Genomic DNA, 22,914 nt, shown 5'->3' with positions numbered 1-22,914 from the left:
TGCCCTGGCAGTGTTTCTCGTGGAGGAGGAGGCGTGCAGGCCCCCAGGGTGAGTGTGCGGGTGGTGGAGGGCCAGGGTGTGGACGGGCTACACTTGGGACAGGAAGGAGGGGAGGGCCAGGGTGTGGACGGGCTACACTTGGGACAGGAAGGAGGGGAGGGCCAGGGTGTGGACGGGCTACACTTGGGACAGGAAGGAGGGGAGGGCCAGGGTGTGGACAGGCTACACTTGGGACAGGAAGGAGGGAGGGCCAGGGTGTGGACAGGCTACACTTGGGACAGGAAGGACGGGAGGGCCAGGGTGTGGACGGGCTACACTTGGGACAGGAAGGAGGGGAGGGCCAGGGTGTGGACAGGCTACACTTGTGACAGGAAGGAGGGAGGGCCAGGGTGTGGACAGGCTACACTTGGGACAGGAAGGAGGGAGGGCCAGGGTGTGAACAGGCTACACTTGGGACAGGAAGGAGGGAGGGCCAGGGTGTGGACAGGCTACACTTGGGACAGGAAGGAGGGAGGGCCAGGGTGTGGACAGGCTGTACTTTGGGACAGGAAGGAGGGAGGGCCAGGGTGTGGACAGGCTACACTTGGGACAGGAAGGAGGGAGGGCCTGGGTGTGGACAGGCTGTACTTTGGACAGGAAGGAGGGAGGGCCAGGGTGTGGACAGGCTGTAATTGAGACAGGAAGGAGGGAGGGCCAGGGTGTGGACAGGCTACACTTGGGACAGGAAGGAGGGGAGGGCCAGGGTGTGGACGGGCTACACTTGGGACAGGAAGGAGGGGGGGCCAGGGTGTGGACGGGCTACACTTGGGACAGGAAGGAGTGGAGGGCCAGGGTGTGGACAGGGCAACACTTGGGACAGGAAGGAGGGAGGGCCAGGGTGTGGATGGGCTACACTTGGGACAGGAAGGAGGGAGGGCCAGGGTGTGGACAGGCAACACTTGGGACAGGAAGGACGGGAGGGCCAGGGTGTGGATGGGCTACACTTGGGACAGGAAGGAGGGAGGGCCAGGGTGTGGACAGGCTACACTTGGGACAGGAAGGAGGGAGGGCCAGGGTGTGGACAGGCTACACTTGGGACAGGAAGGAGGGAGGGCCAGGGTGTGGACAGGGATGTACTTATGACAGGAAGGAGGGAGGGCCAGGGTGTGGACAGGCTACACTTGGGACAGGAAGGAGGGGAGGGCCAGGGTGTGGACGGGCAATGCTTGGGACAGGAAGGAGGGGAGGGCCAGGGTGTGGAGGGGCTACACTTGGGACAGGAAGGAGGGAGGGCCAGGGTGTGGACGGGCAACACTTGGGACAGGAAGGAGGGGAGGGCCAGGGTGTGGATGGGCTACACTTGGGACAGGAAGGAGGGGAGGGCCAGGGTGTGGACGGGCTGTACTTTGGACAGGAAGGAGGGGAGGGCCAGGGTGTGGACGGGCTACACTTGGGACAGGAAGGAGGGGAGGGCCAGGGTGTGGACGGGCTGTACTTTGGACAGGAAGGAGGGGAGGGCCAGAGTGTGGACGGGCTGTAATTGAGACAGGAAGGAGGGGAGGGCCAGGGTGTGGACGGGCTACACTTGGGGGTATTATTCTAGTGTGTGCCCATACTCACCCCTCGCAACCAAAATTGGCTAGGGGGCCATTGAGACTTCGGGGAATGCGGTGGTAAACATGAAATGCATTGCAAATGCATAGTTTTTGAGTTATGAGGGGTTGAAAAATACCCTAGATGTAGGGAAATTCCTTACAATTACTAAGATGTGAAATTTCATACATTCAGGTTTACAACTTACGAAACCACAAGGTAATTATTGAAAATCACTCCGCACCTCCATATTGTACTTAAGGGCATATTATACATATGGACGATGTGTTTACATGGCGACGCCATTGCAATATGAGCAGCGTTGCCAACTATCCGGTTAGCAATGATACGCTATGTGAGACCAGGTCCACCATGCGTTGTTATTATTATTTTTTTGGTGTGAACACGCACCTTTACCTAATACTATTTCCGATAATACGCTTGCTTAGCGATGGTACGCTTTGTTAGCCATTAGCCCACGCATGTGAGACCAGGTCCACCACGCATGGTTATTTTTTTTTTAGAACACGCACCTTTAAGAGGGGGTGGACCAGGGTGGGGCGCAGCCCCCCCTTGGTTAGCAGGGGGGTCGAGGGGGCTGAAGCCCCCTCGTTAGCTAATTAGTTAGTTAGCGGGCCGCAGTCTCCTGAGCGGCCCAAACAGACAAAATACTAGCTTGGAGGTTTTGTATTTTTTTGCCCAGGGCTTTATTTTGCTCTCCAGCAGCTTAAGAATGATTTAACTTGCTGTTAAATAATTGTTAGTAGCTATTTTGATTTCTGGTCTTAAGATAAGTGATTTACAGACGCCCTCTCGCTGGAGAGGGCGTCTGTATCACTATCTACCAGAAATCAAAATAGCTATAGATTAAGCTAACAATTATTTAACAGCAAGTTAAATCATTCTTAAGCTGCTGGAGAGCAAAATAAAGCCCTGGGCAAAAAAAACACTCAATATTTGCTGCGATACTATCGCCCTCAGTGGTCACACACACACACAGATGCAAACCTTAAAACCTTACCAGCAAAGGGTAAATAACATTTTTTTTCTATCAGCAGGTACCACGTTTGGACATTTGGCTCCAAACGACAGCCAGTATTATTTTTTCCCGAAATAGAAAAGTGGAACCGAGTTAAGTCCAAACTACTTGTCTTCGAGTCGCCGCTGGATAGCCAATATGGTCCCTTGACGCACTGTACTCCTGAAAAAAAAATCTCCTACAACTCATGCAGGATAGCATTATTTATGGTACCTTTCCTCAACTATTTCTTCATTTTGCCAACAAAAATCACCATTATCTGTGAAAAATAAATAAAACAGGAAACAGAATATTCAAAAATAAATTAACTAACTCTTCAACTCCAATATTAGGGAAGTAAAAACTGAACTGAAAAAAACAAACTAATGAACAATAATAATAATAATAATAATAATAATAATAATGATGATGATGATGATGATGATGAATACAGTATTAACTGCATGAAACATTGCAAGAAGTTAAGGGGATTCAAACAGAAACTGAAAATAACAAATCCAGTAATCTTTTCCTTGGAGAATCTTTTGTAATGCATGAGATGAAATTCCTTCCATTACTTTCCCAGTAAAAAAGAACCGTATACAAATACTTAAACCATACTCTGACATGGCTATTGTGATCAATCACCTAATTAAGATCTAGCTATCTATGTCTGACAAAACACCATCTTGTGATGAATGTGCTGAATCATTTGACTGGGATTTCAACCTTTGTGCTCTACCTCCACAACGATCGCTGGAACAACGGAGATATTTCATAATTGTTTGACCAATCTCCTTCTCATCTGTAGAAAATTGTGGCTTCATGAGCAGCACTCCTGTCAAAAAATAATGTGATGTAAATATATTAACTATACATTATTAATTCTGTAAAATCTAATGGCCACTGAAAGGCTGCTGTTCCCCTACTCTAGACCTTCTCATCACCTCCTCATTAGTCACCCTGTCATCCCAGTCAGGTGTTACTTAAATAGGGAAGGTTACAGTGGCGTAGCTACGGGTGGGTGGGAAGCCAATAACCCCCAGGTGCCTAACCACTGGCCAGTGGGCACAGCTGCCATACGGCAAGGGAACGGTGTTCCACCATGTAGGACTGAGGAAGCATGCAGGAACATTATGAATAATTTCTACTCATGACTTACTCTCGAACTCAAGTACAATAAATATTTTTCCTCTGCTTGAAAGAAAGTATAAGATTTATCAAACTATCTCTCTGATGCCTCACTCCATTCAGGAACGTCTAACAAAGAGGTGGCCACAGCAGAAGAGCTTCCAATTTTTCTTTATTCACCTGGAGGATAGTTTCTTTGATCATCAGGCAGATGCTACAAATTACGAACATTGTAAACAGCATATCTTTTCCCATATATCTGGATAAAGTGCTCAGTGAACTTGAGTAAGTAGTCTTTTGCATACTCAACAGAATTTGGAATATCTTTTCTGGACAAGAAATTGACTGCACTGAACAGCAACATGAAATTGTTATATATGTTGATGTCAGTGGTATCTTTCAAAACCACAGGGCCTGTATATAGAAGAAAACTTCTTGACTCATTTGCTTTGAATCTATCAAGTTCATCTAGCGACCTTGGTTTACGGTTGAATTCCGCAGGCATGAATTTTGCTACATTGACCAGGTTTTTAGATATTCAGTTTTTCTTGTGAGAGCCTATCCTTACATTTAAGGGTCCTTTGAGCCAAAGATTGAGAAGTTTTCTCATAACACCCAAATACACTAAGTGCATAGGATCCAATACAAATTTTGACACTAAACAATTTGTCATATTCAGCTTTGCAAGAGGGGATATACCTCGGTGGTGATTACTGTCACTTTGAGCAAGAAAATTTTCATCTGATCGTGGTAGAGAATTCAATTCTGGAAATACCACAGTTCCAGCCTCATATTCCCCCACCTGTTGACACCTCTCACATCCTGAGTAACCATTGTGAGATGTGATTCTTTTAAAGAACTGTCGTGCTGGGGCATCACAAATAAAGGAGGCTGTGTGGACTGGGATAAGATGCTCACCAAGCTTATACCCATTACATACATGTTTCAATTCATCAATGAAATCTTTCAAAAATTCATCAACATCATTAGGTTTTGACATGCCATAAAATATTCCTACAACTTCTGGAGAACAGTTGGGTTTAAGTCCTTCACACTGAAAATTAATCAGTATTGTCCAAAATTGTGCTCTAGAGCTCCAATGTAATGGTATGCCATCACAGTTTATTTTCAAAGACAAACCATTGTGTACAAGTAGCTGAATGGACTCTTTAGATGTATGTCTTGTTTCATATTTATCAATAGTTTTGAGCAAACCAAAATGGTAATACTGGCCTCCACATTTTTGTGTAATAAGTGATGTTTGGTTGACTGGAGTTTTGAGCAGTGTGCGAGCCTCTGAAGGAAGGAGGGGAGGGCCAGGGTGTGGAAGTGTACACTTGGGACAGGAAGGAGCGGAGGGCCATGGTGTGGACGGGCTACACTTGGGACAGGAAGGAGGGGAGTGCCAGGGTGTGGACGGGTACACTTGGGACAGGAAGGAGGGGAGGGCCATGGTGTGGACGGGTACACTTGGGACAGGAAGGAGCGGAGGACCAGGGTGTGGACGGGTACACTTGGGACAGGAAGGAGCGGAGGGCCAGGGTGTTGACGGGCCACGTGTGTGTAGGGTTGCCACCCTGACCTCAGGAAAATACCAACATCTTACTCTCCAATACGGAACTAACTGTATTTTAAGTTATGGGTCTTGTCTTGTTGCAGTGTAGGTGATGTTCACTTTGGGCGACTTGGGAGTCCACCGCCCCAACACTGTGCCCTACTCCTAGGGCTGCTTTCACTTTATTTGTTTTGATCGTTACCAGTGGCGGTGATCAACGCATAGTTTTCCACGTGAAACTGGCCTATGGGGTAGTGGTAGAGGAGGTGAGAGGTGTTGAGAGTGTGTGGTAAGGTGCGGGGCTGGGCTCACCCCGCAGCCGCCACTACCCCATAGGCCAGTTTTACGTGGAAATACTATAGCGGCAATCATCGCCATTTGTAACGATAAAAACAAACAAAATTACTGTGAAAGCGGCCCCTAATGTGCCTCAGCTGGTCAGGGAGGGAGCTACTCTCTGCCCCCCTTGGAGTAGTCGCGTGTAGGGCAGGGGGCTCATCAGGGATCCCCTGCAGAAACAGGTCAAATTTTCTCCTGAAGGTCTCCTTGCTGCAGTTTGAGGTGTCCCTGATGTCCCTGGGCAGGCAGTTGAATAGTCTTGGTCCCTCGTTGGTAAAGCTGGCAGCATGTATGGACCTAAGACATTGACTGACTGTTTCAATGGATGTCCTGGGGCAGGTGCGGCCAAATTGGGGGTGTGTCTGGCGTGTTATCCCTCCTTCAGTTTGTGGTGATGGGTTAGGCACTTGCTTCTTCAGTGTTAATTATGTAGTACTATCTCTTCGTCTTTGGAGGGAGTAGAGTTGCAGAGTCTTGAGCCTGTCCCAGTAACTCAGATTTTTCATTGAGTTCAGCTTCCTTGTGAAGACCCTTTGTGTCTGTTCCAGTCGCTTGATATTGTACATTTTGTGTGGGGACCACAGATGGCACAGGTATTCCATTTTCGACAACACCAGGGACTTACAGAGCGGGAGGAGGTGTTCGGGTTCCCTCGTCTTGAAGGTGCAGAGTATCCATCCTGTCATCCTGCTGGCCGTCCTTGTGATGTCAATGTGCTCAGTGGGTGAAAAGTCATTACTAACTAGTACCCCCAGGTCATGTACGGAGCTCTTCTCTGCAATTTCTTGACCTTTCACCTGGTACTGTGATCTTGAGGTGGCCATTTTCCCCATATCTTATTAATTCAAATTTATTTTTGTTCAAAGACATGTTGTTGTCCTAACCTAACCTAACCCAGCCCTAAAATTTCTGTGGCCTGCCATGACTGACAGCCGCTGCCCGCTGCTGGTGGAGGAAGGGGGAGGGACATTGCGTCGCCTTCTTTACACATAGGTATTTTAAGACAACCCATAACAAATACATCATTTTTCTGTTGGTATCCAAGGCGGTGGCTGAGTGGTTAGCGTGCCGGTCCAGTATTCACTGCGTCGTGGATGATTTGGGTTCGAATCCGCCGCTACCACCTGGGATTTTTCAGTCACCGCCGAGTGGCCCAAGACCACCCACCTGCTGTCCTGAAGACCACCCATCAACGTGGACTCTAAAGGAACTGTCAAAGGAAAATCAAGAATGAGCTTCCGGGCGCAGCATGAGCCAAGAATAGACGGCGCCAGTATAAACACTTGCCTGCACCACGTCGGGCTTGGGCCAACCACCACTCTTCCTATGGCTATTTATTACCCACAAAAAATGGAAATGTGTACATTTCAGGATAAATAAAAGTACGATGAAAGAGAAGGTTATGACTACAGTACCCTCTCCAGTTTCGTGCTCGCTTCGTTCCGAAGGTGTAGCGCTAAACTCGAGGGTCGCGAAACTCAAGGTATTGAAAACACTGAAAAAACGCTTATTTGTTTCGACCCGTGGAGTTTTTAAAAAAATTTTATGTGCCTTATGGCGCCGGTAAACTATCCATCTGAGCCTAATGGTCGGCCCCGAGCCTGTCATGGCGCAGGCAACTGTTTATAGTGGTGCCATTATAATTGGGTCATGGTGCCCCCCGGAGCTCACTTTTTTTCTTCCTTTACTCCCTTGTTATCTCAAAATATGTACCTCGGAAAAAGAAAGGAAACAAAGAGAGAACGGGTCATTTTAAAGCCACAGATGAAGCCTTACGATTGGCTGAGCTCTGAAAACACACTTGTGATTCGCTGGGAGTCCAATGACGTCATCGCCGGCGCTCACCCAATCAGCGGCCTCACTGCCTTATTAACCCGTAGGCTTCGGCTATGGGAAGGCCAAGAAGTGCCCGAGAAACGACAAAACTACTCTGCATTTTGAGACTAAGAAAAGAGCATGGAACGTACATCAGAGTACTCCTCTCATAACCATAAAACCGTTACAAATATTTACTTTTACTCAAACTCCATTCTTTTTGGGTGATGTTTGTTACAAAATAAACAGTCTCGTGATGCGTGGCATCTAGCCGAGAGTCGCTTGTTGTGTACTACAGAGAATTTGCCAAGTGATCACTGTATGGATAGCTAATTCAGTATGCCACGACCTTACAGCACCACCTATGACAAAAAAGCCCACCTCAAGATCACCCACCCACCACATTGACCTAGGGCATTCATGGTCGGTTGCTATCTACCACCGCCTACAATTAGCTCGAATTAGGCGTTTTATGGCGAGCCCTTTTTAGGGTCCACCGTACCACAGCCACGACTCGTGAAAGCCTAAAAAAGGGTCTGCCCACGTTCTCGGGTTAAGGAGGGCGCCCGGGGGGGTCCCTCCTGGGCACACAGTATGTCCTATGGCTTTGAAATTTTAGTATGTTGTTTGTTGGTGTAAGTGTATGACATTCTGTGAATTTTGTGAAATTTGGGTGAATGTGTAGAGGAGACTCAAACAAAGCATAAAATCTTATTTTTGTTTCACAGACTTTAGTTGAAAAAAATATACCATAGAAACTTTGTGTATAGATCTACATTTATCATTTTGTAATTTTTTTCATTTTTTGTTCTGGCTTAAAAAAATTGAAATTCATTTTCACTAATAATTTTCTCCATTTTTTCTCCCGTTTTCTTTTTACATTTTAAAAAAATGTACAAAATAAGAAAAATTGCCGTTTAGTTGTAGATTATATTGATACTTTACAAAAGACTGTCAGATGTTTTGTCGATTTTGTGAAATTTTTTGAAGTGTAAAAAACAAATTTTCAAGATTTTGGCTCCAAGATTTTTTTTTCCATTTCATGTGTCTTGCCATTTGTATTCATTTGATTGTCATGAAATGTTCACATATGATTGTTTATACCGTGTTCACTTACTGGGCCGCCAGTGTGCTGAGCAGATGTTTCACTTGTTGCATATTGGTACCTCTGTGGCCCGAATAGCCCTTTCTATAAACTTTTACAAACATGAGTATATAAACAATTTGTGGGTAAATTTGTATTTATTATGACTGCAGATGTGTTGCAATGGTACCAGGTAATAAGTTCAAAATGATAAGGTAATAAATATATAGCTATGTAAAGGCATCCAAAATACATTTAAGGTTTGGTGACATTTTGCTTCCAAATATAAGCATTTCATTATGTAACAATAATCAACTGTAGAGGCAAATGCCCCTCATATCAAACAACGTAAAAAAAAAAAAAAATCCTGATAAATGAAAATCTTGCTTTCGTAACAGAAACAATAATGCTCCAGATCACTACTTACTAGTACTTGGAATATTAGATTATCCCAATGTTTGATTTATTATAGTGTATTTTACTGAACTGTAGAGGGAAATACCACTCCGCAAATAACGTAAAAAAAAATTCCTGATAAATTAAAATTTTGTTCATAACAGAGAAGAAAATAATGTTCCCCATCCTGCTCTTCATCTGTTTCTAACTCGTCACTTTCCTCGGAGAGCTCATCATCTGGGTCATCTGAACTGACAAAAAACCTGAATCATCTGAATCACCAGATGAGGTATCCGATCGCCCTCCTTAAAAGACGGTCGGGTTCATTTCTGTTGAAAAGGAGGGTAAAAAAAAACATTATTAATAGTTTTTTTATGTACAGCTCATCAGAATGTAAGATATTGTATTGACACAAACTCGTATAATAATCATAAAAACTACACCAAATAGCAGAACAAGACTATATCGTCAGTGCGTCGCGAACTGGTACATATATGCGCCAACCCATGCCTGGTACATTGGTGCACCAATACGCAGTAGAGGGAAAAAATATTAGTGGTCCGCGATTTGGTATATATTTGTACCGTGGATTTTTACACTATACTACAGGCTATCCTCTCATAATGATACATAACTCCTCTCTCTGCAAAAGTCCAACGGACACTGGCGTGGTGGGCGCCGTGAAAGTTCCGCGGAGCAGGCAAGAGCGCTGAGTTGCCAAACGCTATTGTAACAGTCCCAGGTTCGACCCCTGGTCATAACAGGTTGAAAAATAAAAAAAGGGGAGGAAGAGGAAGAATAGTGACGCTATTATTCCTCAGCCTCTGAGAGTGTACGGCTGGGTTCGATTCCCTGCTGTTCCCTCTCTGTAAGCTGCCACCAGGAGGTTGTAATATGGCACAACCCCCAAAGCCTGTAAGCGAGGAACGGCAGTTCTATGAACCAGGTGGGACGGAACTAAACTAACTGGTCAGTCCCCAGACTCTCCCTGCCCTTGCAGGCCAGGTAACACTTGACCTTAACAACTGTCCCACCTGGTAGATAGTGTCCGTCGCTCCCCAGCTTACTATGGGTTGTTCCTTGAGGTAGATGGTATCCTCAGTCCAAAGTTTGGTAGTGTGGGGTCGTGGTTACCTTCGGAGGTCGTGGTGGGGGAGATTGCGAGACTGCACCGTAGGCTAGGAAGGCTGTATGCATTAATACAGGACATAGGCAGAATACAATTTATTGGTTTGTTTCCCAAGTTCCCTTCCCCCTAACAATAATCCTCACTAGACGAGGGAAGTGTAGCATGTTTTGTTTATAACTGTGAAAACCTTTCTTCTAATCCCTAACATTCTTATGGATAAATGCTACACACGAGAGAGATGAATATATGTAGGTATATATCACAGGGCTACCTCCCGATTGGCTAGACCAGGGGTTCTCAACCTGGGGTTCGCGAACCCCCAGGGGTTCAAAACCAGATTTCAAGGGGTACTTAGATGGCTGACGAAAAAATTTTTTTTAGATAGTTACATCTGCTCAGAGAGAGAGAGAGAGAGAGAGAGAGAGAGAGAGTGTGTGTGTGTGTGTGTGTGTGTGTGTGTGTGTGTGTGTGTGTGTGTGACGGAGGGGCGCGCCATATCGTGTCGGTTTAATTTCAAACAGCAACGTGAGTGAGGGTGGGGGACGGTTACGTGGACACTGGACAGTCAGCTCACTCAGCTAGCCAACAGACACTGATGCACATCGTAGTTGTTGCTCCTGTCTCCAACGCCTTTTGTTTGCTTAAATGAGGTTAGTTCGTGTTTTTTTTTTATTTTTTATTCCGTATTGAATATTCTTTTATCATTGGCAATATTATACATGCATTTCACAGTATACTCGTACGTGTATATAGCTTTGGTTATAAAAAAGTTCCTCTTCTACAATTCCAGATATCGTTATGGCCTCATCAGCGAAGAAACGGCAGTATGATGAAAGCTACATTCAGTATGGATTCACTGCTATCAACAAAAGTGGGATTGAATTTCCACAGTGTGTATTATGCCACAAAGTTTTGTCACTGGAGTGCATGAAGCCTAGCTTTCTCAAACGCCATCTAAACAGCTGTCATCCAAGTTTTATAAGCAAGAATGCTGCTTTCTTCAAGCAAAAGGAAGAGGGATTGAAGCGAGCACGCTTCGATCGTTCGGGACATTTCAGGCAACAAAATGAAGCTGGTTTGCGTGCATCCTACATGGTATCACTGAGAATTGCACAAGAAAAGAAACCTCACAACATTGCAGAAAAGTTGATAGTTCCTTGCTGCAAAGATATAATACGTTGTGTTATTGGTTGTGATGCTGAGCAGAAGGTCACATCAGTACCTCTCTCAAATGATACTGTTCATTGACGAATAGTAGATATGTCTGAGGATGTCACACAACAAGTAATTGCTGAATTAAAGGAAGCCTCTTTAGGAAAATTTGCAATCCAGCTTGACGAGTCGACTGACGTGGCTGCTTGTGCACAACTCCTGGTGTTTGTGCGATACGTCACTGGTCAAGATTTCAAAGAAGAGTTTTTGTTCTGTCATACCTTGAATACGACTACTAGAGGTGAAGACATTTTCAATGAAGTCTCATTGTTTTTTGAGAAAGAAGGACTGTCTTGGAATAATGTATGTGCATGCACAACTGACGGAGCACCAGCAATGCTTGGTCGTCGATCAGGATTTCGAGGAAGAGTGAATCAGGTGAATCCTGAAACCAAGCATCTTCATTGCATGCTTCATAGATATGCCCTGGCATCCAAAACTCTCCCACCTGATTTAAAATTAGTCCTGGATGATGTTGTGCACATGGTAAATGCCATCAAGTCAAGCGCCCTAAATACAAGACTGTTTTCCCTTCTGTGCCAAGAGTTTGGAAGTGATGAAGAAGTGTTGCTCCTTCACACTGAGGTTCGCTGGCTGTCGAAGAGATGTGTATCAAGAGTAGAATCACTAAAGGAGGAGCTCACTGAATTCTTCAAATGTGACAACAAGGCAAAGTCACTTGAGTTCACCAAGAAATTGTCAGACAGCCAGTGGCTTCAGAAGCTGGCCTACCTGAGTGACATATTCTTACGCCTCAACTCATTTAACTTATCCCTCCAAGGCCGTTTTGCCACAGTGAGTGATTTCATGGACAAACTTAGGTCACTGACCATGAAGCTGGAGCTTTGGGAAGGGAAGGTCAAAGATGGAAGTCTTAGCATGTTTGAACACCTTGGTGAGGCACTTGATAAAAGTCAAAACACTGGAAAACAAGATGTGATGCAACTTGTGCAATCACATCTAGCTTCTCTGCGGATGGAGCTGCAGTCTTACTTCCCCGAATTGAGTGAATTGGAATCAAAATTGATTAGAAACCCTTTCATTGTGAATGTGCACCTTCTCCCAGATAACATGCAAGAGGAGTTCTTAGAGTTGGTGAACGACTGTTGCAAAAGATGCATTTGAAACACTTTCCCTAACCAAGCTCTGGGCTAAAATGAGTGAGATTTACCCTGTTGTATCTAAAGTAGTTCTGAACTCTTTGTTGATGTTCCCTAGTACTTATCTGTGTGAGCAAGGATTTTCAACGCTGTTGAACATGAAAACCAAACATCGATCACGGCTTAATGTGGAACATGACCTACGATTGTGCCTGTCTAATACTGCTCCTCGAATTGAGAAACTTGTTTGTAACAGACAGGCACAGCCTTCACACTGAAGTTCAGTAATGGTTGATAAAGGAAATATTGTTTCATTTCTGCATGTGTAGTATCACTGTAAAATACTTGAAATATTCATGTTTCATCTCAATAAAGTAATAAAAAATTGAATAATTTCATAATATCCTATGTTGTACCATTGTACATTGAGTTAGTTACTAAATTACCATTTTGTTCGATGTCAGATTACCGGGGGGTACTGGTAAATGGTCTTATATCTCAGGGGGTACTTGACGGGAAAAAGGTTGAGAACCCCTGGGCTAGACAATCCGATATCAACTTCCTGCATCGGCGTGCACACACACCAAAAAACACTCATAAAAAAATAGGAAGAAAAGAGTTTAGTATGAGGGAAAGATCAGACTGTTACAGCTAACAGGGGGGAAGGTCACTGTTAGCCCCTCGTCCACACAGGTGCCCTTACCCATTTGACACAATTTCCTTGGCTGGTGGAGGCCTGAGAGCAACACACTATGCGGTCGTGCCTTGCCTACAGGGGGGGTTGTGGAGCCGTTTACTCCCATCACAAGCCTGCTGGTCTCCCGGGGGGCGGCAGGGACTGGAGTGTCTCGCCCTTACCTTTGCTCAGTTCAGGCACTCATGACTGAGGGCATGACCCTTGTCAACCACTGGCGTCTGGGTCCATTCCCGACTCAATTGGGCGGCTTCAAGATGGCGGGCATTCGCCTTCCCTACCCCTGGACACCGGCCTTCAGCTGTCTCTCGCCACCTACGCCGTGTGGGAAGATTAAGTCTAGAATGAATCACTAATGAACGTCGGCTAGGGCTATCTCTCACTCCCAGGCAGCCGTACTCTAGCGAGCTGTGAGCTTACCTCCGCCGTGCGGGAAGGTTAAGTCTAGAATGAATCATGCCAGCCGGAGCGGTTGCCTCGCTACCTTTCCCTCTGACGTGGCCTTCCCCAGGTTCTAACACTTTTCCTTCTTGCCTTTCAGCTTGGTACATTAATCTATCCTTCCTCTGCCTTTCTGAGGTTGTCTTTTTGTGTGTTGATTCTAAACTTAATTTTCCCTTATTTTCTAAGACGTAACGTATAAATATATAAAAATATATGGTTAGAGTGGATTTATATCAGGGGTGCCAACTCAAGCTGTGGTTCGTATTTCTCGTTCTCTTCCCTTACCTACTTATAACATATTAACCGCTACGGGCATTGTTTTGGCTGAGGAGAAACTGGATCCGGTAAATAACCATGGCCAAGTACAAGGGGGTATTCCCAATTTTCCCAGCTGGCTTTTAACTGGCGTCCACGGTGTTGGTATGCTGGCGGGTATGTTACATGATTAATGTGTTAACAGGCCTTAAAACTATCAAGCTTACAGCTTTGGTCGCTGGATATTGTCCATTTACGTGTAGTTCTGACTTAGTATTGTTACGAATATCGATTCAGATTTATTTAGGTTAGTTCAAAAGACATATTTATCAATGAATATATTATTGCATTAGTTTATTATCAGTACACGCACTATTTGCCTGACCCGGTGGCCTGTGGCTTGCCTTCGGTGCACCCACCACCGCCCTGATCCCTCCCACCAACTTCAGTTTCCTTACCAGTCTTTTTTTTTTTTTTTTTTTTTTTTTTTTTCAGCACATGACTTTGTGTCCCAATGTCCACCACTGGTGTTAGTGTTGAAGTGAGGCATCGAGACAGTTGCTGTGGTCAGTACTTGTTCCGTCCCTGCTGCTGACTTCAGGACTCCTTGGTGCATCCCTCGCCTTGCCTGCTCAATTGGTCACTGAGTGTGGCTTTGAAGCAACCTCGCCGCCTTCTCCAGCATCTCTGAGGTTCCTCAAGGCCAGCCAACTCCTCACATCCAGAGTAGTGTTGCAGTGGAGGCTGCAAGGCGGGACAGCAGCTGGAGTGGCTGGGATCAGCAGGAGCAGACTGCTACTGGTGTGAGGTTCAGGAGTGATAAAAAACACCACCAACACAACCACCAACAACAACAACTGCTGGCCTCTTCATCCACAAAGGGGGAAGTTTGAATTTCAGAAGTGTGAGAAGATCTGAGAATGAGAGCAAGTTTACTGACCAAAGCCAAGAGTGTGAGAAAAGACATGCAGGGAAGGATGACCTCAACAAATACACCCACACACTCTGGTGTAAGACCTCATGAAAGTCGGGAGTGTGGCAAAAGGTTTAGTAATAGGAGTAACCCCAAACATCACACCCTTACACACACTGGTGCAAGAAACCATGAGTGTGAAGTTTGTGGGAAATGTTTCAGTCAGAAGGGTCACCTCAACACACACACCCTTACACACACCAGTGCAAGAAATCATGAGTGTGAAGTTTGTGGGAAATGTTTCAATCGGAAGGGTCACCTCAAATTACACATTGTTACACACACTGGTGAAAGAAATCATGAGTGTGAAGTTTGTGGGAAATGTTTCAATCGGAAGGGTCACCTCAAATTACACACTCTTACACACACTGGTGAAAGAAATCATGAGTGTGAAATCTGTGGAAAATGTTTCACTGAGAAGGGTACCCTCAAGAAACACACCCTTACACACACTGGTGAAAAAAATTATATGTGTGAAGTTTGTGGAAAATGTTTCAGTCAGAAGGGTACCCTCAAATTACACACTCTTACACACACTGGTGAAAGAAATCATGAGTGTGAAGTTTGTGGAAAATGTTTCAGTCGGAAGGGTACCCTCAAATTACACACTCTTACACACACTGGTGAAAGAAATCATGAGTGTGAAGTTTGTGGGAAATGTTTCAGTCAGAAGAGTACCCTCAAATTACACACTCTTACACACACTGGTGAAAGAAAGCATGAGTGTGAAGTTTGTGGGAAATGTTTCAGTCAGAAGGGTAACCTCAAATTACACCTTGTTACACACACTGATGCAAGAAGTCATGAGTGTGAAGTTTGTGGGAAAAGATTCAAACTGAAGAGCATATTGGACATGCACGTCTTCAGACACTCTGGTCATAAAGGGTTCAAGTGCGATGTTTGTGGGAAACGTTTCATGACTAAGGGTGAGATTGTCAGGCACATGAAGGTCCACTTCTCCTGAGGTGCTGTGCTGATTCAGTTCTGCTGTGTGTGTGAGTGCAAGTGTTTGTTGTGGTGGTGTTACAGGGCTGTGTGTAGCACAGAGAACAGAAAATATTCATCTGTTGGAACAAATGGTGACTGTGACGGCATGATCTGTTATTCACTTTCCACCCCAGGCTTCATGTGGTTGGTGGGTCCTGTGAAAGGTCTGATCTTTTTGGTGACTGTGCTGGGCTGGCTGTTGTGGCCTGGGCTTATTGGTCAAGTGTGTGTGTGTTAATAGTAATAATATAGTGTATTTGGTCTTACCAGCCGCTAAGCTAAAAATGTACACATTATAAACACATTGTAAAGAACAGTAGGTAGGGGTTCAGGGATCTAACACATCAGTGGGAGGTTGGAATGATAGTGGTGGGAGGGTTGAGTGCAGTGTGGTGGTGCCGGGGAGGAGGAGGACATCCTCTTCCAGATTGTGGCAAGGTGTTAGTCCCAAGGTGTGACATTCATGTAGGTGTGAAAGAGGGGTGACGATATGATTGAGCACATGCTACTTGAGTGATGTATGTAAGAGAGAAAAGGGATTATGGTAACAGTTGTGACTGAATGGAATAGGATGTTGGAGAGGGATGTAAAAAGGTTAAATGCATGCAATATTATTTCAGCTGAGGTCATTTTCAAAGCAGACAATTGTTGTCATTCAGTAGATCATGTCATTCTTAATCATCAGAAATCATTTTCAAGACTCAATTCTGACCTGTCACATTGCGTATATCTTGTCATTCTTAGTCAGTTGAGGTCATCTTGAAGCCAACAATTCTTGTTTCATAGTTCAATTCTTGTCATTTTCCCTCTTTTTGTTCCTCAGATATATTATTCAAATTAATATCATATTTATTTCCATTTATTTCATTTTGGGAGCAGGCATAAAGGCCAGGTTATGTTAGGTTACCTTATATTTAGTTTAATTAGGTCAGATGAGGTTAGGTTACATTTAATTTGATTAGGGTAGTTAGTTTTAATTGTGTTCAATGAATGTGTAATATGCTTCAGTTATATAATGTGTACTCGCCATTGCCAATGGAGCTTGGTAATAATAACACATGACTTAGTCATTCACTATTTTTTATTGGATTAACCTGCAGTTTGAGTATTACAGCTTGATGTAGCACGTAACAGCTGATACAGCACAACAAATAAGTAATTACTGAGAAATCATCTATACAGGAAGGTAGTTGGTGTGGAAGAGAAATGGCTACTAACTCTGCCCTGTGCACAGGGGGTGATAAGTGGTGCCACAAAGAGATGCTCAGGGCTGAGAAATGTAAATCAAGTAGTGGTGCATTACAGGTGCCCAGTTTGTGAAAGACGGGACAGGAAACGGAGGAAATAGGTAACTGGAACTGTGTGGCAAAGCAGAAGGGAGGAAAGGACCTGCAGAAGCCACTGCCTCAACAGACTATTGGAAATGGTTTGACTATAGTAAGTCTGCTGGTCAACAGAAAAATATTCTTAATGTCGTGCCTGGCATGGGCACTCCTTAATAATGTTGGTTAATTATACCTCAAAGTAGAATTAATTGTTGATCACTTAAACCAGAGAGTAAAATTAGTAGTTCATTTACCAAGTCTAATAAGGCACCGTTATCGCACACAGGATTATCATCTGCCAAATAATATGGGTAGCGTGACTTTAACACTATTACTTAAGGTAAATATATTTGTTTAGAGATTCTGATGATGAACTAAGGGTCAAGGGACAGGATTCAGCCATACAAGACTAAATTGTCGCTCATAACACTTAGAACTTAGTCTAATTATAAACTAACATGTAAACACAAGAAACAAGTAGCACCAACACACGAAGAAAACCTATTGTTATGCCGGACGTGTTACTTGGGTTCCGTGTCGCCGTCAGGAGACTCCGTGGGAGGGAGATATGGAAACACCTTGCACAGCTTCTGTAGTTTAATATTCTTCCTTAGTTGTACAATTCACTCTTGACTCTTCACTGACCACTAGCTTACTATGACTGGGACTAACTCCTCTCGCCCTCTTCTCCTATATATACCGAACAGTACAGTCTAGAACGTTACAGTATATATTAGATTATACAAGAACATGTAGCAAAAATATGTGCAAGTTGGCAACACTTCCCGCCTGGCGCCGGGGCGCGGGCGGGGCCTTGCTCCCCGCCCCTCTACTCGCTCCTCCCGGAGCCTTCCGGAGTCCCATAGACCCCGGGGGAAGCTTCCAGCACAACACTATCAAGTGTTCCCACTAATATGTGGTAAAAAACCTGCTCACTCAGTCTAACATCACTCATCAACTTAATTAAGCCTTGACTACAACTACCGAGTGTTTGCGCTCCACCGTGGTTACCCCTGATAATGACACACACACCATTTGTCCTTTACCCTCTTTCCTCCTCCCGCACACAACCCCCAGGGCATGCTGGCTTGGGTCCCGACAGCAGTCAGCCAGCCTACCATCAGACAGACTTACTTCGATACCTCGTATAAAAGTCCTTAAATATAATATTATAGCGTAGGTATATTGAACACTTCTATGTATGTGAGGCCAGTTATGCTATTCGAAGCAACAAGTTGAAGAGGATGACATGGAGCCAAGAGTGCAGAATGCTGAGATACATGGGCCATGTGAGATGGACAAGTAGGTTATCAAACTAGGTGATAAGAATGTGTGGTGTGGAGGTGGTGCCCCTCTTGAAGATCTGTTAGGCAGCATGTTGGTAACCCTCCGCCACTTGTCAATGGTTGAAAACTCTCAACGTCTTGATGTGGGAGTCAAGTCCTCTGGATCACCACGTTGTTTTGTTCTTATGCCTCCGAGTGTGAGTTGTGCACATTTACATTTGAAAGTAATCTATTACTAACTGCAAGGTCTACATATATGCCTACCTGTACTCAGGAAAAGAAGTTTCTAATAATTTCCTGCCTGACAACTTGACCAGGAATCTGTCTGTTGTTTCTCACAGGCTGAACTGGTACTTCTTCTGCAGCGATCCACTCAGTAGTTGTACAGGAGCATACAAGAAGTCGCAATCTTCATAGTCTTCTTGGGGTCATACTGCAAACTTCCTCCTGACTTATGTAGGCACCTGCACCTTGACTTGAGGATCCCAAAGGTCCGTTCGACAACGCATCTTGTCCTGCGAGGACTTGTTGTATCGTTCCTCCCCAGGTGTTGTCGGGCTTTTTTTTTTTTTTTTTTACAACAGAGGAGGCAGCTCAAGGGCACAAAAAAAGAAAACAATAATAAAAAAGCCCGCTACTCGCTGCTCCCAAAAAAGAATTAAAAGAGGTTACCGAAAGAAAGATCAATTTCGGGAGGAGAGGTGTCCTGATACCCTCCTCTTGAAAGAGTTCAAGTCGTAGGCAGGAGGAAATACAGATGAAGGAAGGTTGTTCCAGAGTTTACCAGCGTGAGGGATGACAGAGTGAAGATGCTGGTTAACTCTTGCATAAGGGGTTTGGACAGTGTAGGGATGAGCATGAACAGAAAATCGTGTGCAGCGTGGCCGCGGGAGGGGGGGAGGCATGCAGTTAGCAAGTTCAGAAGAGCAGTCAGCGTGGAAATATCGATAGAAGATAGAAAGAGAAGCAACATCGCGGCGGAATTTAAGAGGTAGAAGGCTATCAGTAGGAGGAGGAGAGCTGATGAGACGAAGAGCCTTAGGAACAGAGAGAGGGATAGAATCCGGAAGAGGGCAAAATGGGTACTTCCAAAACTTTATTTGACAACAAAAATAACGTTACTGGAAACGCTGTGCCGAATGGCACACGGGGCACTCATACCAGAGAAGTGAGAAGGAGCAGAGGACTGTGATACCCTCTCCTCAGCAGGGCACCCGACGCACTAATACATGCCCGTGAATGAGTTGAAAAATTCGGCCAAGGTTAACCACAGTGAGCGCGAGTTTCAAAAAACCCTTAATTTTTGTGCCAAACGGCAAACGGTTTCCATTCTAGGGTTAAGCAGTATAGGATATACGTTGTCAGGTCCGGGGCTTGTATTTGTTTTAAGGGACTGGAGAGCTTTAAGGACTTCATCGGTAGTTATTACAAAGTTAGGCAATGCCTGCTCAAGAGGAGGAAGAATCTTCCTCCAAGAGAGCGACCCGCTGAGGGCCACTCCATGTATTATTCCTCCAAGGATAAAACTAAGCGTAAGGAAAAGAAAATACAAGAAATAAAAGACCATAAATAAAATGCATAAAAAGACAAAAACTTAGGGCATAAAAATTCTCCAATTAGTAAGAAAATAATAAAAAATAGGCAAAATAGGCAAATCGGAAAATAGGAAAACCTGAATATAGTGTGAAGAGAAAAAAGCAGATCATCACAAAGAAGAAGAAAATACGGAAATAAAAGAAAAATGGGAAAAATATGTACTAAATCAGAAGAGGAAAACAGGAAAATCTGAATCTAGGTACACAGAAAAAATAAAGAATCAAGAAGGACCTAAGAAGATGTGCAAAGAGGAGATTTGATTGATTGATAGTTTATTGTTGCAGATAAACAAGAGGAGAAGGAAAAGAAGAAAACAGGAAATTAAATAATGAAATGTGAAAATAGTTCAATCGGAAAGGATAAAATCGGAAAGTCTGAATATAGGGAGACAGAAAAGTGAAACAATCAAGAAGGAGCCAAGAAGCTATAAAGGAAGGAGAAGAAGAAGAGGAGGAGGAAGCAAACAAGTCCCCTGTGACATCAAGATCAAGGTCGAGGTCCGCCGCGTGCCCTGAAGTGCCCTGGCAGTGTTTCTCGTGGAGGAGGAGGAGCCCCTCGGCGTGCAGGCCCCAGGGTGAGTGTGTGGGTGGTGGAGGGCCAGGGTGTGGACAGGCTACACTTGGGACAGGAAGGAGGGAGGGCCAGGGTGTGGACAGGCTACACTTGGGACAGGAAGGAGGGAGGGCCAGGGTGTGGACAGGCTACACTTGGGACAGGAAGGAGGGAGGGCCAGGGTGTGGACGGGCTACACTTGGGACATGAAGGAGGGAGGGCCAGGGTGTGGACAGGCTACACTTGGGACAGGAAGGAGGGAGGGCCAGGGTGTGGACAGGCTACACTTGGGACAGGAAGGAGGGAGGGCCAGGGTGTGGACAGGCTACACTTGGGACATGAAGGAGGGAGGGCCAGGGTGTGGACAGGCTGCACTTGGGACAGGAAGAAGGGAGGGCCAGGGTGTGGACAGGCTACACTTGGGACAGGAAGGAGGGGAGGGCCAGGGTGTGGACAGGCTACACTTGGGACAGGAAGGAGGGAGGGCCAGGGTGTGGACAGGCTACACTTGGGACAGGAAGGAGGGAGGGCCAAGGTGTGGATGGGCTACACTTGGGACAGGAAGGAGGGAGGGCCAGGGTGTGGACGGGCTACACTTGGGACAGGAAGGAGGGAGGGCCAGGATGTGGACAGGCTACACTTGGGACAGGAAGGAGGGAGGGCCAGGGTGTGGACAGGCTACACTTGGGACAGGAAGGAGGGAGGGCCAGGGTGTGGACAGGCTACACTTGGGACAGGAAGGAGGGAGGGCCAAGGTGTGGATGGGCTACACTTGGGACAGGAAGGAGGGAGGGCCAGGATGTGGACAGGCTACACTTGGGACAGGAAGGAGGGAGGGCCAGGGTGTGGACGGGCTACACTTGGGACAGGAAGGAGGGGAGGGCCAAGGTGTGGATGGGCTACACTTGGGACAGGAAGGAGGGGAGGGCCAGGGTGTGGACGGGTACACTTGGGACAGGAAGGAGCGGAGGGCCAGGGTGTGGACGGGCTACACTTGGGACAGGAAGGAGGGGAGGGCCAGGGTGTGGATGGGCTACACTTGGGACAGGAAGGAGGGGAGGGCCAGGGTGTGGACGGGTACACTTTGGAAAGGAAGGAGCGCAGGGCCAGGGTGAGGACGGACCACGTGTGTGGGTTGCCACCCTGACCTCAGGAAAATACCAACATCTTACTCTCCAATACGGAACTAACTGTATTTTAAGTTATGGGTCTTGTCTTGTTGCAGTGTAGGTGATGTTCACTTTGGGCGACTTGGGAGTCCACCGCCCCAACACTGTGCCCTACTCCTAGGGCCGCTTTCACTTTATTTGTTTTGATCGTTACCAATGGCGGTGATCAACGCATAGTTTTCCACGTGAAACTGGCCTATGGGGTAGTGGTAGAGGAGGTGAGAGGTGTTGAGAGTGTGTGGTAAGGTGCGGGGCTGGGCTCACCCCGCAGCCGCCACTACCCCATAGGCCAGTTTTACGTGGAAATACTATAGCGGCAATCACCGCCATTTGTAACGATAAAAACAAACAAAATGACTGTGAAAGCGGCCCCTAATGTGCCTCAGCTGGTCAGGGAGGGAGCTACTCTCTGCCCCCCTTGGAGTAGTCGCGTGTAGGACAGGGGGCTCATCAGGGATCCCCTGCAGAAACAGGTCAAATTTTCTCCTGAAGGTCTCCATGCTGCAGTTTGAGGTGTCCCTGATCTCCCTGGGCAGGCAGTTGAATAGTCTTGGTCCCTCGTTGGTAAAGCTGGCAGCATGTATGGACCTAAGACATTGACTGACTGTTTCAATGGATGTCCTGGGGCAGGTGCGGCCAAATTGGGGGTGTGTCTGGCGTGTTATCCCTCCTTCAGTTTGTGGTGATGGGTTAGGCACTTGCTTCTTCAGTGTTAATTATGTAGTACTATCTCTTCGTCTTTGGAGGGAGTAGAGTTGCAGAGTCTTGAGCCTGTCCCAGTAACTCAGATTTTTCATTGAGTTCAGCTTCCTTGTGAAGACCCTTTGTGTCTGTTCCAGTCGCTTGATATTGTACAATTTGTGTGGGGACCACAGATGGCACAGGTATTCCATTTTCGACAACACCAGGGACTTACAGAGCGGGAGGAGGTGTTCGGGTTCCCTCGTCTTGAAGGTGCAGAGTATCCATCCTGTCATCCTGCTGGCCGTCCTTGTGATGTCAATGTGCTCAGTGGGTGAAAAGTCATTACTAACTAGTACCCCCAGGTCATGTACGGAGCTCTTCTCTGCAATTTCTTGACCTTTCACCTGGTACTGTGATCTTGAGGTGGCCATTTTCCCCATATCTTATTAATTCAAATTTATTTTTGTTCAAAGACATGTTGTTGTCCTAACCTAACCTAACCCAGCCCTAAAATTTCTGTGGCCTGCCATGACTGACAGCCGCTGCCCACTGCTGGTGGAGGAAGGGGGAGGGACATTGCGTCGCCTTCTTTACACAT

The 22,914-nt window shown here is 45.8% G+C and overlaps 1 protein-coding gene and 1 long non-coding RNA gene across 5 annotated transcripts in view; one reads left to right on the top strand and one right to left on the bottom strand.

Annotated features, from left to right (window-relative positions):
- LOC126987397 (zinc finger protein 418-like) overlaps positions 1–7,000 on the top strand; it is a 60,650-nt gene extending 53,650 nt beyond the window's left edge. The window contains exon 2 of the transcript XR_007740873.1: positions 6,661–7,000. The gene's annotated coding sequence lies outside the window, so the exon portion shown is untranslated. The remainder of the gene's footprint in view (positions 1–6,660) is intronic.
- Positions 1–22,914, bottom strand: part of LOC126987398 (uncharacterized) — a 54,448-nt gene that overhangs the window by 22,242 nt on the left and 9,292 nt on the right. The gene's annotated exons all lie outside the window — the stretch shown is intronic.

This window comes from Eriocheir sinensis, chromosome 64 (genome assembly GCF_024679095.1).
Source record: "Eriocheir sinensis breed Jianghai 21 chromosome 64, ASM2467909v1, whole genome shotgun sequence".
Classification (NCBI taxonomy): Eukaryota; Metazoa; Arthropoda; class Malacostraca; order Decapoda; family Varunidae; genus Eriocheir; species Eriocheir sinensis.
This window is presented reverse-complemented; position numbering and strand designations above follow the sequence as displayed.